We start from the raw sequence: 18,307 nt of genomic DNA, 5'->3' as shown, positions 1-18,307 counted from the left end.
AAATAAATAAATAAATAAATAAATAAATAAATAAATAAATAAATAAATAAATAAAAGAAATTAAGGTTGGGAGGGTGAATGGGCACAAAACAAGCTTCACCCACTCCACATCCTTGTTGAGGATCAGCTGTGACTGGTGTGCCAGGGTCTCCCAAGCATGAAGGACAATGTTGTTCTAGTTAAGTCCCAGAACTGGAAAAGGACTTTCAAAATTATCAGGATCATTCTCTGCTACCTAAGAACTACAGCAAAGACAGAAACATGTCTAATTGTTGAAAAGATCTTCATTTCTTATGAATCACCAAGTGAATCTTGTTTTCTCTTTCCTACCTCACCAAACTCAGGATACACATGCATACTGACCTCAACCAGCTCTGAGTGACAAGTAGAGAAAACAAAGCACAAAAGAAGGGGGGTGGAAATGTGTCCAATTAAATCAATAAGATTTAATTGACCATATGGAGTTAAGCTGGACAAGGGTGATATCAGAAGACAACTGGAGGTGGGAATGTCTGCATGTATTAGGGGTTGAATCTGGAGGCTAGGAAGGCCACAAGGTCATTTAACCCATTCGTTTAATCTTTGGGCTTCGCTAACATTAATACCAGTTTACTCCCATGATAAAATACCAGTTAGACTGCTCTTGTGGGAGACTAGAAGCAAAGCAGCAACTTCAATTCATTCATTCAGTCATTGGGCACCTACTACATGTCAAGGGTGCACCCAGGCCTCCATCATGTTGAACTCCTAAGTTGGGTGAACATAGGAGGGTTACTGACCTTGGTAAGAGCAACCTTCAGAATCTGCAACACCCCCTCCAGCTGCCCCTCCGTGCTTGTAAAGCAAGAAGTCCTGTCATACCCTGCTGCTTCTCTTTCTACTGCTGCTATCAAAACACAGAGCCGGGCACCTTGGAGGGGGCTTGATAAATTCTATTTGACCCTTAATCGAGAAGGTAAGTTCCCCGACCTCAGGAAAGAAAACGTTTTCAGAAAGGTTTATTTTATAGAGTAGATTTCAAAGGACTATGTGCTCAGAATAAGTAATCCGACATGATAACGGCCACGTTCAGAGTGTCCCTAAAATGCGGGCACATGTGGTACAGGACATGAACAGACTCCAAGCTTGCAATTGCTTTGTTTTAACCTTGGCAGCCCTGCAGCTTGGCTCCCACATTCAAAGGGATGATGTATTTTCCCATATTTATTATTTGCACTGGACTACTGAGGAAAAAAAGCAGGGCAGCAGGCCGATGTGTCTCAGTGTTCCTGCCAGGAATAACAGAAAGGCCTTGCACCAGCGCCTCATTAGCTTATGGAAAACAGTTCCCTAAGGAAACTGCAGGGTGTAAATAAATTTAAAACATTTCAGCTTTTTGAGGCCTGCAGATGCCAAATTTGTAAAACAGTGGTGGCTCAAGAACGCTGTAACATTCTGTTGCACGTCTCATAAATTTAGCATAAGTCCTGTAGTTGTTAATAAGCAAAATAATGTGATATCATGGACATAGTTTTTTAATGCAATATGCATTACTTAGTTATTTATAAGCAAAATTTTGTTGGCAGGATAAATTCAGACTAAAAGACCAGGACAGTTGTGGAGATACTCATGCACAGACCTTCCTAACTCAGGGCCCTCTTTCAGGAACTATCCTCTCTAGACGCTACACCATGCCCTAGGATATGGCAGACCTTGCTACGCGCTTCACACACTGTGCTAAAGAGATAGTTAGGTTTAAACCTGAATCTCTGCCTGAATATTTGTTAACTATTAACAAGACACACACACACAGTGGGATCTTAGAAGTCACAGACAACATTTACTCTAATCCCTCACGTTAGAAACAAGAACACTGAGAACCAGGGAAGCAAGGCGGTTTAGCAGAGTCACACTGCAGGCCAGTGGCGGAGCTGGAAGGACAGGGGATTCTGTCTCTGTCCACCGCTCATTGGACTACTAGGACCAGAGAGGCACAGCACTGGCACCCCGCCCGGCACAGGGCAGGCACTAAACACAAGCTGGCCGTGACTAGCTGTGTTGTCACTGTCGTTATTTCTGCTACCCCAAGGTGCTAAGTAATACAGCTTCTTTTCATCTCTTTGCCAACGGGGGCGACTTCTGTGAGAAGTTCAAACTAGGGCTAGTTTCATATATGTTATCAGAATATTTTTAAGGGTTGTATTAACCCAGTTTCATTCACTTAGGTGATCCTCCCCAGTATTAACTCCTGGGTCCAAGAAATATCATACACTCTTTCATTTAATAACATATGATATATTGTTTCCCACTAAATCATGATTTATTGAGTACCAGCAGACTATAAACTTTACAAGGGCAGGAACCACATCGCATTTCCTTTTTCATCATTGTAGCCCCAAATCCTAGGGCATAGTAGATAGTAGGCACTCAATAAATATTCGATGGCCATGGTACTAGGTGATGGGGACTCAAAGACGAGTAAGATATGATCCTTCTCCTTAAGTTTCACAGTCTGATGAAACGCATTCTTCTTAAACCTATTTCAGTTTTCAGCCCATTCCATCCATATAAATTAAGTCCATACAATCCATATCCTTACTAATCCAAGAAGTCTTGAAACAAGATTTCATCCAAAATAGGTCTTAAATAATAGCCCTAACAATAAGACACCCCTAAGATACTAGATAAAGGTGATCCTTAAGAGACAAATGGATACATATTGAGCTATATGATAAAAGAAAGCTATACAGATTAGGCTAAAAAGAAAGGCTACATTATTTTTTTTAGAAGAGGAAATCAACCTAAATTCAATTCAAATCAGATAAAACAAATCACTAAAGAATCCAGTTCTGAGAAACCATTTGGTCTATACCAAAGGTGGACGGCATATGAGTTAGCAAGTCCTTCAGCACAAGGTTTCCAATCAGAATATGCAGACTAATGTGAATAACTACCACCTGGCCACAGGTTAAGGCTAGCCCTAAGAAGGGAGTAGCTAGGCAGCCCAGAGGTACGCAGTCAAGGTCCCAATTCACGGGAGACTCCTCAGTGTTTCTCAAACATTAATGTGGATCAGGGGCTCCTGGGTGGCTCAGTCGTTAAGCGTCTGCCTTCGGCTCAGGTCATGATCCCAGGGTCCTGGGATCGAGCCCCACATCGGGCTCCCTGCTCTGTGGGAAGCCTGCTTCTCTCTCTCCCACTCCCCCTGCTTGTGTTCCCTCTCTCGCTGTGTTTCTCTCTGTCAAATAAATAAATAAAATCTTTAAAAAAAAAAAACATTAATGTGGATCAGAATCCCCTGGAGGGCTTATTAAAACACAAATAGCAAACCATCCTCAGAGTTCCTGGGGTAGAACCCAAGAGTTTGCATTTCTAATAGTTTTCCATGTAGTGCTGACAGTGCTGGTCCAAGAACCCCTAGTTTAGAGAAAGCACAACACACAAATGTCCCAAGACTTCTGGATAAGGAATCAATGTCAATGACCTGTACGGTATGAACTATGTTTGCCTTTTTTTTAATTCCTTGAGCCAGTCACCAGTCATGTGTACTGTACATCTGAGTGACTCAAGCCAAAGCAGAAAATGGATTAAGAAGCCATTCCAGTTATGGGACAAAACATAGAAGGACAGCCTGAGATGAAAACCCAAAAAGAAAAAAATTTCCTCAGATAGAAAAGAATCAGAACCAGAGGCAAGGAGGTGGTGAGTGGAAGAACTTGACAGAGAGGAGAAAGTGGATGAGAAATTGCACTACTGGAGTCATGCTAAGGAACTGGGGCTCCTCGGGACTGGGACTCTAGGCCTTGTGAGTAACAGCCCCATTTGTTGAGCACTTACTATTATTCCAGTCCCTTGCTAAGGGATATACATGTCTCTCTGAAACCTCAGAACATCCTCTGAGGTAGTTCTCTCTTTTATAGATATGGAAACAAAGGCTCAACATGATTAATAATAGCAAGAGTATGTGGTAGATTCAGGATTCAAACTCATGTCTGACTCTCAAGCTTGACTTTTTGTTTTTTTAAGATTTTATATATTTGTTTGACAGAGAGAGAGAGAGAGGGAGGGAGAAGCAGGCTCCCCGCTGAGCAGAGAGCCCGATGCAGGGCTCAATCCCAGGACCCTGGGATCATGACCTGAGCCGAAGGCAGATGCTTAACCGACTGAGCCACCCAGGCGCCCCTCAAGCTTAACTCTTATCACCCAGCCAGTCTGCCTTCCTATTCCCTCTTCTCTAAAGATGAAACCTAAAGGAGAAGACACTGAAGGAAACCACAAATAGTGGCTAGAATAGGGTTAGAAAGAAGCAGAACACAGGAAGAGGGAGTACAATGTAGTGGCTCATGCTTTAGCTTTGGGACTCGACAGATCTGCATTCAGACCTGTGCTTCTCTACCTAGGAGATAAGTGGTTTGGGGCAAATCACCCAATCTAATCCCAATTTCCATATCTGCATAATGAGGATATTAACAGCTACCTTCCAGGGTGATTAGAAGGAGAATGGACATATTTTTACAATAGAACTAGTATTTTTTAGTACATTTCTTTTTTTTTTTTTTTTAAAGATTTTATTTATTTATTTGAGAGAGAATGAGATAGAGAGAGAGAGAGCATGAGAGGGGGGAGGGTCAGAGGATGAAGCAGACTCCCCGCCGAGCAGGGAGCCCGATGCGGGACTCGATCCCGGGACTCCAGGATCATGACCTGAGCCGAAGGCAGTCGCTTAACCGACTGAGCCACCCAGGCGCCCTTGTTAGTACATTTCTTAGAAAATAGATGTTCAAACATGAAGGTGGTAGTGGTGATGATGGGGTAGAGAAAAGCCTGAGACCCTAGTAGTTGAGAAGCCAGAAAGAGAACATTTAATAGCTTTCAGTATTTTTTTAAGATTTTATTTATTTGACAGAGAAAGAGACAGCGAGAGCACACAAGCAGGGGGAGTGGGAGAGGGAGAAGCAGGCTCCCAGCTGAGCGGGGAGCCCGATGCGGGACTCGATCCCAGGACACTGGGATCATGACCTGAGCCGAAGGTAGACGCTTAACCGACTGAGCCACCCTGGCACCCCGCTTTCAGTATGTTTCATGTTCCAGGTTTCAATCAAACCTACATCCAATATTAAAAAAAATAAAATAAAATATGCCACTGTCCATTACCAACTGGGACTGTGGAAACTGGAAATGTATGTGAAGAGCAAATAAGCAACTCCTGATCTTATTTTCAAAGCCAGAAATATGTACTCCAGAAACTATACTTTCAAGCTTATGGTTGAACCTGTATGTATACAGTCCTTGGGCACCGCAATGGAGCAGTCCTTTTTAATTCAGAGATAAAATAAACAAGGCTGCCCCCTGAGGGTTATCCAACAAAATCAACACATAATGCTGGAGTTGAGACCAGAAGTATTCAAAGTCACCTTGAAGAAACTGAGTGACTCAAAGGTTCTAGTAGATTTCACTGAAACTAATAGAAGGTATTCACAGAACTCAAGGAAAAACACAAAGAGGAGGTTGGTAGGAAATAAGACAAATGGGGGAGGGGAAGAATAGAAGCTGAATTGTCAAGAGTAGACATTAATTCTCTACTAAGAAGAGTTTGCTCTAATCCAAGGACCTGAACCAAAAACTCCTTGAAGACTGGAACTATTCTTACTCACCTTTGCATCTTCGGGAACTAACACAGTACCTGGCACAAAGTAGCAACTTCATATATGAAAGCCCCACTGTATCCCTTCTGGGAAGCCAGGACTATGACCACTGCCTCCACAAGGGATGTGCTATTCCCTGTGCTCTGCTTTATGTGTCATACAAAAATATTCCCTGTTTCTTCATGACCCGTAGTCCAAAGCCCTAAGTCCTTCTTAGCCTGATATTTCAGCCCCATTCCATTTTCCCTTCCCAGGGTGGGTTCCCATTCCTTCTCCTAAGTCAACTCTCTTTTCCTGCCAGATGACCTATCCATGCCCCCAAACAAACCACCTTACACTCTCTCAACCCTACTTCCCGACATTATTTGTCTCAACTATAAATGCTCTCTGCTTTTCTGCACCTTCTAAGATCCTGTCTCTAGAAACCTCCCCTGCACACCTCAGGAGAACTTACGCTCTCCCACTTCCAAACTCTTTGAGCTCTTGTTTTTCTACCACTCATTCAGCATTCACCAAATACCATCTTGTGTTGACATTTGTGTTTTTTCAAATGACAGTCTTACCTCCCCTGATGAACTACAAACATCACGTCTTATTCATTGCTGCATCCTGCCTTGGGCCTTGCACAGAGTTAGCACTTAATAAATGTTTGTTGCTGCTATTAATGATGAAAAACAAATGCTTTGGTAATTCTGAGGCATCCGACATGCCCAACCCACCCACACTTTATGTCATCATTTCTTCCACTGGAGGTAAACAATGTCTCCTCCACCAGCACTTTCCACCCGGTCCCTCCCTGTGCCCTGACTAACTGGGGACAAAAGCAAATACTTGTCTCAGCCTGGATGGGAATCTCCAGACTGTCAGAGGCTTGCAAATTCTCACATCCCTAGCAGCCACCTCTCTAGGCCTGCTTTTGGTTGTCAACCAGCTACAGGATCTTCTAAAAGGCATTTAACAGCCATGAGCCTCTGGCCCTAAATTTCTTTGCCCTTTAACATAAGGTTGTCATTAAGATAAATGACAGCATAGATCTGAAAATGCTCTGGAAAGTCAAGAGTTATACACAAAAGAGAAGGGTTTTAAGGAACCAACTTAGCCCTTTTTGGCCTGCAGTAGATCACTTGGTTTGGTACCCTGGCAACCCAACCACCTGAAAGAATTGTCCCCTTTCTTAGAACCTAGTTTTGGTTTTGTTTTTTTAATCAGAGAAAGACTAAAGTATTAGAGAGAAACTGGCTCAGAGAAATCCTTGGGCAGGAGGGTATTTTAAGAGTTCACTGTGTTGTGTTCATTTTCTTCTGTAGCCTAATTCTGAGTTTAGACATGCTGAAAGGTGTTTCTTTTCTCTTAAATGCTTCAGAGACTGGATCAGAGAAGAAAAGTCTTGCTTAAACATGCAAGACAGCAGAGAACAGATGGTCAGGCTGTCCTGGGAAACCTCAGTCCCTCCGAACTTCTCCAGGTCCATAGGCCATGGTTAAATACACGAATTCTATAATAGCCCTTAAACTGGCTGGGAGGAGTCAGAGAAAGCCATCTCCCTAGAATCTCTGGTAGTTGTTTCTTCTTCTAAGAGGTTGCTTAGCAAAGAGAATACCCCAAAGAAATGTTCTTTCTCCTTTACAGGATATTCCTAAGCAGGCTGCTGATAGACACTGACACACTCAGCTAAGTCACCTTCAAACATCTCCTGAGTGCTCGCTGTGTGCCCAGCAGCACCAGAGGTCTGGCCAGGCTCTAGGTTCCCTCTAGATGACTGGGAGGACCTGATGTTGGGCATACTACAGTTAAAAATTCTTTGGCCAAAACCTTAGTTCTTCTTTAATCTTCATCACTCCAGACCATTTCATGCTGCTCACTTTCATGAAAACAGATACTGATAGGTAAACAGAGAAGCAAAGAAGTTCATGTAAAATAAACAAGGTACAGAAAATACAGTAAGACCCTTTCCTAACCCTTCGATGTATAAAAACTGGGATGCCTGTCTTACTCGGCTAGTGCTGCTCTAACAAAATACCACAGACTAGGTGGCTTGAGCAGAAACCTATTGTCAGTTCTGGAGGCTGAAAGTCCAAACTCAAGGTGCCAGCATAGATGGTTTCTGGGAAGAGCTTTCTCCTGGGACTATAGAGAAAGAGAACAAGCTCGTGGTGTCTTAGTTTAAGGACACTAATCCCATTATGAGGGCCCCACCCCCCATGACCTCAACTAAAATTACCAAAGGCCCCATCTTTAAATACCATCACAAAGAGGGTTGGGACTTTAACATATGAATTTGGAGAGACATTCAGACCATAAAAGAGCCCCAGGGAGGGCACCTGGGTGGCTTAGTCAGTTAAGCCTCTGCCTTCAGCTCAGGTCGTGGTCCCAGGGTCCTGGGATCAAGTCCCACACTGGACTCCCTGCTCAGCAGGGAGTCTCCTTCTCCCTCTACCGCACCCCCCGCCCCGCCATGATCTCTCTCTCACGCACTCTCTCAAGTAAATAAAATCTTTAAAAAAAAAAGAGCCCCAGAGAATGTCCAGAACCATCTTCCACACCACTGGAAAAACCAGGAAGCCCCACTTCTGTTACTCCTTCAAAAATAACGGCCCTGGTCTCCCTACAGCCTATAATTCCACTAGCTTCCAAACCTTTAAATGACTCAGAGTGGTACACCCTGAATATGGGTCCTAAGCCCCTGCCCTCAGCCTTACTCCATTTATTTTATTTTACAGTCAGAGATTGAGAGTTTATCAAATATTTCATGCATACATAAGCATGATTAATCCACATTTTTCAGAAATTGAGAGTTTACCAAATATTGCATGCATACATAAGCATGATAATCGACACATTTTTGTTTTGACACAAGCACCTGGAAACTACACAAAAAAGAGGAGACTTAGGGTGCAAAAAGCCTGATGGGCCTCTCCATATTCCATTTCTGCCCCAGGGGCTCCTTAATCTGAATCTCTCCACAGAATGTGCTTTCACGTACAGACAGAATATTCAAAACACTTCCCAACCAACCAGACAGCACTCAGCAAGGGCTGGGCAGGGTGCTAGAGGCCCCTATGAGTACATAGACCATTTAGCAACCAGGACTGAGGTCCTTCTACATTTAACCACCAATACAGCCACATGGGTGTGTACCACCTGATACTTTGCCCTGCTGGTGCACAAACTTACCATTTAAAAGCAGTTCTTTCCCACAACTCTTGCTCAGGTACAGAGGCCCACTCGGCACTGAGCCTTCACAGGGGCAGCCCACTGTATTTGCTTCCTGTCTTTTTTGGATATTGTCCACACATTACACTAAATAGCAAGCCCCTTTGAGAACTCCTTCCCTCAGTTTCATCCACTGCCCACAGGGCTCAATCCCCTGCTTTGCACACAGTAGGTCATTAACCAACACTAAATAAAACCTACTCTGAACTTTCAGAATCACCAGATGACCTGGATATCACTGCCTGACAGATATGCCTTATGGACTGGATGCTGTGCACCCCCCCGATTCATACATTGAAAACCTAACCCTCAGTATGACTGTATTTGGAGATGGGGCCTCTAAGGAAGTAATTAAGGTTAAATGAGGTCACAAGGATGGGATCTTGATGACCTTGATACAAGATTTAGTGTCCTTATAAGAGATACCAGAGAGCTTGACCAATCTTGCTTGTGCGCGCTCGCTCTCTCTCTCTGCCACATACAAAGAAGTAGTCACATGAGCACACAGTGAGATGCGGCCACCTAACAAGCCAAAAGAAGCAGCTTCCCATAATGAAGCCTACCTCACCAATACCTTGATCTTGGATGTCCAGCCTCCAGAACTGTGAGATTAGTTTAAGTCCCCCAGTCTATGGTACTTTGTTATAGCAGCCCAAGATGACAATACAATAGGACATTCCCGTTTTTCATTCTCATAACAACCCTGTAAGGTCAATACCATTACCGTCATGTAAGGGATATGAGAGTCCAGGTTGAGAGATATCCCCTAATTTGTCCTTCACAGAGGCAATAAGACTAGCATCAGGCTCAAGTCTACATTCAATGGACCGAAAAGCCCATGCTCCTAACCAGTAGGCTAGACTGCCACCTAGAAGCCCTCGCAATGGGAATAATCCTCATTGCCACAATAGTAAAAGCTAACAGATTTGGAGTCCTTACACGTTGCAGTATTATGTTAACCACTTCTCACTTAAACACACTTTTTCCTTGCAACAACCCTTTGAGGCAGGTGCAATTATTACCCCCATTTTAATAGCACCTAATAAAGAAGCTAAGGATGTCATGACCCCCTTCCTTTCTGACTCCTATCAGCATTCTGCTTTCTCCTTTGTTCCTCCCTGAAACCACCTTCACCAAATAGCCATGATGAGTCACATGCCATCTGGTTGGGCCATATGTGATTTTCCAAATGGCCTTAAATTCTTTCTGGAACAGGGCAGGGTGCACCCTGACTTTTCTTTTAATCCACAAAACAGCAGGATGTCAGAGCCCCACTGGGCTCACAAGGACAATGTCTGGAAAAGAGCCAGATAAGAAACTACCATCAGAAAGTGTCTTATTTTCTGTCAATTCACACACAGCCCACGGTCTGGTACTGAGGGAAGCAAATCATATCCAGGCACATGCCCAGGAACAGGTCCAACCCCACTCTGCTGGCAGAGTGGCAGCCCCCACCCTGCCCTCCTCACGATTTGTGCTGCCTGAGCGGGCTGCCAGCACCACACTTCTCGGGTTCCACTGAATGGTGGAGGGGTTTTCAGCGCAACAGCAGATGTGAGCCAGTGTGCTGCCATCCATCTCCCCTAGCCTCCACCAGCATGTTAAGGAAGGTGCTGGATCCTTTTCCGTGAGAGGTCAGAAACAAGCCCTGCCTTCAAGCCTGGCCTCTCTCCCAAAAACTCCTAGAACTGTCCACATCTCCCCTAGACTCCAGGCTTCCTGGGGTGGCTTCACCCCTTTGCAAGGTTTTACAGTGGAGTATGACATCACAGCATGCCCAAGGTGTAAAGTAATAAGTAGGTCATGCTCCAAGAAAATGTCTGTCTTCCTCAGGGCCCCCAGAGCAGCCTGAGGAAGGGCTATCTGAGGGAGGGTTTGCAAACTTCATGCAGCATGTCTGGGCACCTAACTGACTGCACTTGGGAACCAGACAGGGTAAGATGGCTCCTCAGGGTCAGCAGCTCCATGCCCAAGTGCCATGGCTGCCTGGAATGGGAGGAGAAAGGGTAATGGGTTGGGGGGGGGGGTGGTTTTTGTTTTTGTTTTTGTTTTTTAAGAAGAGGGGACACTTCCTATTTCAGTGCTTGTTTATTATCCCAATTTTAACCCATGGTGGTTTTCTTCATGTATGCAAAACTAAAATAATGATATTGCTGTGTCCTTTTGATTAGTTACTTCTAAGGACTATGTGGTTCCTCCAGTCCCCTAAATCATCTTCTGATACAGGAAGATGTGGCCCGTCCATACCTAGCACAGTCAGGACTCATCTGGTTTGACAGGAGGGTCCAGAAAGACCCAGAGGACACAAATCTTTCCTCTACCAGCTTACTAATCTTTCTTTGGGAAATTCGCACCGTTCAGTCACTCCTTTAGGCAGGCAATCCAACCAGAACATACTTAGGAGGCAAAATTCAACATCATTAATAAAAGGGGCCTCAATTATTTTTTCTAGTTGGTAACACGTATGGAGGGTCTGAAATTCACACACTACCATTCCAGTGTGCAAAACTGTTGCTTCTTTATTTTTCTACATCTGAACTGAGCTTGCCAAAAGCTCCCATTCCCAGACAGTAGAAAAAATAATAAACTTGCTAGTTAAGTCTAGTCTCTTTCCATTTAAAGCAGTATCATTTAGGATATTCTCTCAAAGTCCAAGCTCATTTTCAGTGCTGTTTTTTCCCCTCTGAGGGTCTCCGCTGCCACTCCTCTGTCCTAACACAGGGAGTGGGTACAAGGTGACACTTTTGTATTCTCAAAGCATTGGGAGGAAGGATGTCCCTGTTACTCTTCTCTATTGAGCACTTTGAGGGTCCCCAATCCCTGGGCATTCGTCTTTGTCTACTGCAAACCCTTCTGAAGTATCGGAAGCTGGGGACATACGTGCTCTGTTCCTTGGCCAGGACAGGGCCCAGGAACCCCCACTGGCTGAATAACACCCACCCTGACTCTTTGCTGGCCCTCAGACTGTCAGCTATCCCCTTCCACTGACCTATGGACCATCTGCCTCAAACCCCCGGGTGTCCTCACTTTGCCCCCCACCACAGTGACCCCGGGGTAGAAGGGGGGCAAGTTCACTGGTTCTCAACTCTTGGTTACTGAGTCCCCACTAAAGGCACAGAATGCAAGCACTTCTCGCCTCCTGTACTACTGACCAGCCCAAGCTGCGTGGGTCTATGGCCTGGAGTACTGCGGTGGCTACTCAACTAGCCTCCCTGCTTCCACCTGTGTCGCCTACGGTCGGTTCTCAACACAGCAACAAGAGTGGTACTTTTAAAAGGAAATTTGGGTCCTGTAACTCCTTTATACAACACACTCCAGTGGCTCCCACTTCATCAGAATGAAAGCCAAAGTGGGAGGCTGCACTGAGCTGACATCCATTCCCTTTCTGACCTCTCCTACCCTGGCAAGGTGCTTATCCCACTCATCACCCTGGCCTCCCTGCTGTGTCCAACTTAGGGCTGGGAGAAAGGATGGAGAAGGAAATAGCAGAATCAGAAAAGGAAAATGGCATGGACGGAGGGTCAGGAGATTGGGGGGAGGGTGCGGCAGGGGACAGCCCATATGCATTTAGCCTCTTAGTGGGCTTTGGAAGACAAAAGCAGTGAATACCAATAAGCAAGGCCCTCCGCTCTATCACTCCCCCACGGCACACACCTGGCCAAATGCTGGTCTCCTTTATGCCCCCGTTCATCCCTCACCCTCTTCATGAGGCATTTGATACTGCAGTCGGCTTCCTGCAAACTCTGGCACTATGAGTCCCCTTACCCTGTTCTACATTTCCATTTTTCCACAGCACTTATTACCTAACATTCTCTGTAAGCTATTTATTATGGCCCTTTGTGTATCTGTCTTCCCCACTCCCTCACCCTGCCTCATTCCTCCAGAGCAAGGATCTTTGTTTTGTTCACCAGTGTATCGGTGTCATTTGACAATGTTCTGAGTAACTGAATGTGAGCAAAAGTGATGTGTGCCACTCTGGGTCTTGTCCCTAAAAGTATTTAGGTGTGGGCATCCCTGACATTTTCCTTCCCCCTTCCTACTAGCTGAGAGATGATGAGACATGGAGTGGTCTTTTGAGGACAATCAAGTTTCCACACTCACCCTGATCTTCTTACCTACAAACTCCAGGAGTTTGAGCTTCTAGGGGGAGAAATGACCTTCTAGCTCATATAAGCCACTGTATTTTGGGGTCCCTTTGTTACAGCATTTTATGAAAATTTGTTTCATTTACTCCTTTCCATCTAAAACATCATTATTTTCATTTTCAAAGGAAAAAAATGGGTTCAGAGGGGCTAAGTGACCTTTCATGAGATCGATTCAGTCAACAAAAATGTAAAATATTCCAGACATAGGCACAAAGGGAAATATTAAGGCCCCGCGCCCATCTTTGTAGATGCAATCTGCTCTGGTCAGAGTTCATAAATGAAACAACCAACATCCCAACAGCCAGTGCTAGATGTGCTCCCCTGCACCAAGTTGTCCACATCCCCGCCTTTCCTGGAACCAGCCCTAGCGAGCAGATATGACTCCACCGTATGCATCTGGGTGGTTCCTCTGAAGAACAGTGTTTAGCTCAAAGACAGGCTAGTTGTTCTCTCTCTGCACCAGCCAGGTGGGAGCCCAAAGGAGACACCATACGATCAGCACCTTCGCTTGCTCTCCATCATGCACAAAGCAAGATGAGACTGAGCCAGGGGGACGACCATCTCGCAGAGGTCCCTCTTCCAAACCCCTCTAAATACAGTTCTGCCCCAAAGCTTCTAAAAGACCATTTATCAGAAAGCACACAAATAATACTGAACAGGGTAATCCAAGGTAAATTATTGGCTCTTTGTACCAGAGAGATGTGCCTACAAAGCTCAAGGCAATGCTCAGAAGAGTGGATATGTGCTTCCATGTTGCCCACAGGAGGTTGAAAACAGGCCAACAGATAGAGAGATCATTGTCAGCAAGATTTACATTCACCCAGCAGGAGTGGAAAGGCTGCAAGAGTTATGTGACTCACTGAAGTTTGGGGTTAACAGATATATCATAAGAACATAAACCAGTGATTTCTGAAGGTGACCATTAAACACAGCACTCAATCTTCTTGGGTCTGGAAGCCATTCTTCAGAGTGTCCTGTTAAATGCCTTTTCATTATCAGCAACTGGTCTTCTTTAAAAGATACATGCAGCCAGCAGCCTTTTACAGGCAAGACAGACCCTGGGAAATTAATTTTTTTCCCCTTACAAAAGTCATATTAATATCACTTATTTTAACCAAAAAAAAAAAAAAAAAAAGCAGCAAAGCCAGAGGTATAGGAAATTCTCATTTAAAAGCCAGGACCCTGGTGCGTTAGCAATATACAATCACAAAACCAAGCTCCTTAAACCTGGGCCATGCTAGCCATGGACTCCTGCTCACTCAGTACCATGCTGGGGTCCAGTTTAATCTGTGCCCTGAAATGTGTGCTCTGTCCACTTACAGTTAGGTGACATATACTCCATCAGGAAAACAAAGTAAAAATGACTAAGGAATTTTTCTAAAGTTCAATCACTTCACAGGGACCAGGATACAAATGAATATCTCCTAAAACATCAGAGGTGATCATATAAAGGAAGCAAATACTGGAAAAAGACAACAGAAGCCCATCCTTATGAAAAATGCAAAGGAAATCTTTAATAGCTGCCTTTGTGCAAGCCTCTCATCCAAGGACTTAAGGTGCCCGCAAACATCTGCACACATACCAATAGCTATGCAATGGCCACTCCCAGTCACTGCTCTGGTTCATTCCCACTATAGAGGCTGAGAATAGCCAGATGCTCTCCAAGCCTCCCTTGCAGCTATAGGAGTCCTATGACCTACTGTTGGTCAGTGAGAAACAGAGGAACATCTGTTGGGAGTCATCTGCAAAAGACTTTTCCTCCCTAATGAGAAGAGAGGAGCTCATTTTATCCTCAAGTTGAAGGTTTGGTGACTAGAACTGGGCAGTCATCTTGCAACCAGGAGGGGCAGATAAAGAGAATTCCAGAGATGCTGAGCCAACATCAGGGCACACTAGAAGTGTTCAACCAGTCTTGAAAGCACCTGCCTCCAACTTACTAACCAGATAATAAGTCATATTTTGGTTTGTTACTACATGCTGGCTTCTCTGTAACTTGTAGCCAAAAGCATCCTACAGAACACAATAAGCATCCTCTATTCTTCCACAAAGCAGAATTTGGCTCTTCACTGTAGCCCCTAAAAGCAAATCCCATTAGGCCAAGTATTAGGAATTAATGCAGATTTTTGCTGAAAATCTCACAGGAATATGCAGATTAGATCACACATTATCCAGCAAAATTTAATAAAAATCCAGACTAGATGTTTCCCTCTGAAGTCCCAGTTTGAACTTATTCCTCTTGACATTTTTTTCCATGCAGATTTCTGAGCCTTACCATCTTTAGTCTTCACTACCTCCTGGAAATTCCCAATTCTCAGCCTCTTTATTCATCCCCAGCAATTTAGCTCTCTCCTGGATTCTCCAATCATGAATTCTTACACTCATGACTCTATCCAGTAAACAAAAGGCATTACTTAATAGAATCTGTCCTCTTCATAAGATGGGGTCTATAGATAGTAAATAGCAAATAATCTTCTTTTTTTTGCAAATAATTTGTTTCTTACCACACTATACTTTCTTCCACTGCCAGAGTTTGATTAGCTAACTAGGAAGGAGGGAAGAAAAAGAGTGGAAAGGAAGAGAAAGGGGGAAGGGAAGGAAAGTAAAATAAAGACTTCCCCTTAATGCTCAAATTCTACCATTAGCTCCCCACCACTCTCCTCAAAACAAAAACAAAACCCTAAAGGAAAAACAACAACAAAATAAAAAACAAAACAAAAAAACAACACTTTCTTTTACTCCCCCCTCTGTCTCTGCCTTTTGGATCTCCTTCCATTAGCTGGAAATAATTTTGCAAGGGCAATCTAAACTCCTGATCTCCCTTTTCTCGCTTCTCACTCACATCCTCACCTGATCTACTGCTTTAGCCTCCTAGCCCCGCACCAGAACTGCTCAGGTAGAATCTAAAACCCTTGAGTGCCCAGATAACCCATCCAAATGAAATTAAAGTGCCATCATGACAATATGGTACTATTTCATTTTGATGTAGGTTCCTATTATAAGCTAGGACCCCATGGTATCTTTGGGCCCCAACTCATTACCTTTTAATCCCTCGTCATTACCAAGGTGCACACACACTCGAGTCCCTGCGTTCCTACAAGAAGCTCTGCCCAGTTGTGACAATACAAGCTTAGGCCACAGAGGCCAGGGACCACATCCACCCAAAACACTTGTAGATGGAGGCCAACGTCAAAGTGATGGAAAGTGCAATCTACGACACAGTAGGTGGCAACTGATGATGCTTCTGAGCAAACATGCAAGTGTTTTGAAGTTTTCTGAGATACTTGCTGCTTTTTGCCCCAAGGATAACAAGTATGCTATGCTGAGATAACTTCTAGCACTTTTTCACCTGACCATAGTTACAGATGCTAATATTGTGATCTCCCCTGCAGTACAGAAAAATAAACCCTGGGCTTTAAGAAGCTTTTGCCTTTGGGGCACCTGGGTGGCTCAGTTGGTTAAGCGACTGCCTTCAGCTCAGGTCATGATCCTGGAGTCCAGGGATCGAGTCCCACATCGGGCTCCCTGCTCGGCAGGGAGTCTGCTTCTCCCTCTGACCCTCCCCCCTCTCATGTGCTCTCTCTCTCTCATTCTCTCTCTCAAATAAATAAATAAAATCTTTAAAAAAAAAAAAAAAAGAAGCTTTTGCCTTTTTTTTTTTTTTACATTCTTTCTAAAAGCATGAAACTTTAAGTTCAAGAGATTTTCTACCCATTGGGGTTAAAAGCAGAGAACAGGAATGGGTTCTATCCCTCAAATATCACCCCCGGCTGCCCATGGCCAGCAGAATGCATGAGGCTGTTGAGCTTCCTTCCCTGGACTTACCAAGGGTACTTCAGGATGGGCGCCTGGAATTTGGAACATTCTTTTGTCTCACAGTCGCAAATGGCATGAAATTGAATCATGTGGAAAGGAGGAGTGTAGCCGCCAGAGCTGCAAGGGCTCTTGTCTTACTGCAGCACCAAAGCTGAGCTTAGAGCTAAATGCCTCTTCCATCCCGTGGGGTCTCGGCTTGATCGGGTGACATACTGCTGGCCTCATCTTAGCCCAGCCGTCACTTACGACTCGTATTTTGTCAGGCATCCTGAGGCCAAGGAAAAGGCTGGAAGGGTAAACCAGGCATCTGTTTATTCAAGTGTTTTTTGTTCAAGTTTATTTTTTCACTGCACTGTGCTCTTTCCTAGCCCCACTTGTAGAAAGAGCAGCTTTGCCAGAAAACGTGGTAGCACCAGCTGCTTCAGAGGAGAGGCGTTTTAAACAGAGCCCAGAGAAAGCCAATTACCTGCCTGCTTGTCTGAGTAGGTTTCATTTGCCAGTATTTGCTAAACGCAAGCTGCCTTTGAGGGCGCATAATGGCTCAGTTGATTTGTTTTTGTACACATGTGCATATGACAGGAATTCCTCAGAAAACACATCTTGAGTCTAATCACTATGTGCATTACAAAGCTGTTTTTACACCCATGTATGGGAGGAAGGGGGAAAACTGGCTTTCTTGCTAATTAAAAAGGAAAAAAACAAAACAAAACAAAACAAAAAACGCTTGGGATACACAGCACTTTATCCTGAAGCTACAACAGAAGTCTCACTCGCCTTGCTTTTATCACTGGCTATCCCTCTCAATCCTCCACTGGCATAAATCAGGCCTCCAAAGCTTGCCCAGGCCCCTTCTGGGGCAACCAACACTGCCTCCTAGGAAGGAACTAGGAATGGGGGGGGTGGGGAGGGGAGTGGCACTGGTTCCTGTCTTTATACAGCTGAGTTAGTTCCATTGCCAGCTCTTTATCTTACAAGAATCCTATTTCAGTAAAACTGTCAAAACACTTGGGTCTCCCCCTCTAGATCACAAGCCACACGAGGGCAGAGACCAGGTCTCATCCATCTTTCTATGCCCAGCCTCTTTCTTGGCACACAAGAATCACTTTACAAATGTTACTTTAACTAAATTGGTCATTTCCAGAATTAAATGGGTTGAGTTCTCATTTTTCATATTTACCAAGCCAAGTACCAGGTATCACCATCTCTCATAGATTTAGGAATCTCAATCAAAGCAATTGGGTTTTCTTCAAAAATTTTGCTTAGGTCTCTCTAGGCCCACCCTGGTTTACTACTGTTATTTCACCATTTTTTTCTTTCATTTCAGAAGTACCTCAGTTTGAACTGTAAATTATAGAGCGATCTGTGGGGCACCTGGGTGGCTCAGTCATTAGGCATCTGCCTTCGGCTCAGGTCATGATCCCAGCATCCTGGGATCAAGTCCCACGTCAGGCTCTCTGCTCAGCAGGGAGTCTGCTTTTCCCTGCCCCACTCCCACTGCTTGTGTTCCCTCTT

The sequence above is a fragment of the Neomonachus schauinslandi genome, chromosome 4, assembly GCF_002201575.2.
Source record: "Neomonachus schauinslandi chromosome 4, ASM220157v2, whole genome shotgun sequence".
In the NCBI taxonomy this organism is placed as follows: domain Eukaryota; kingdom Metazoa; phylum Chordata; class Mammalia; order Carnivora; family Phocidae; genus Neomonachus; species Neomonachus schauinslandi.
This window is presented reverse-complemented; position numbering follows the sequence as displayed.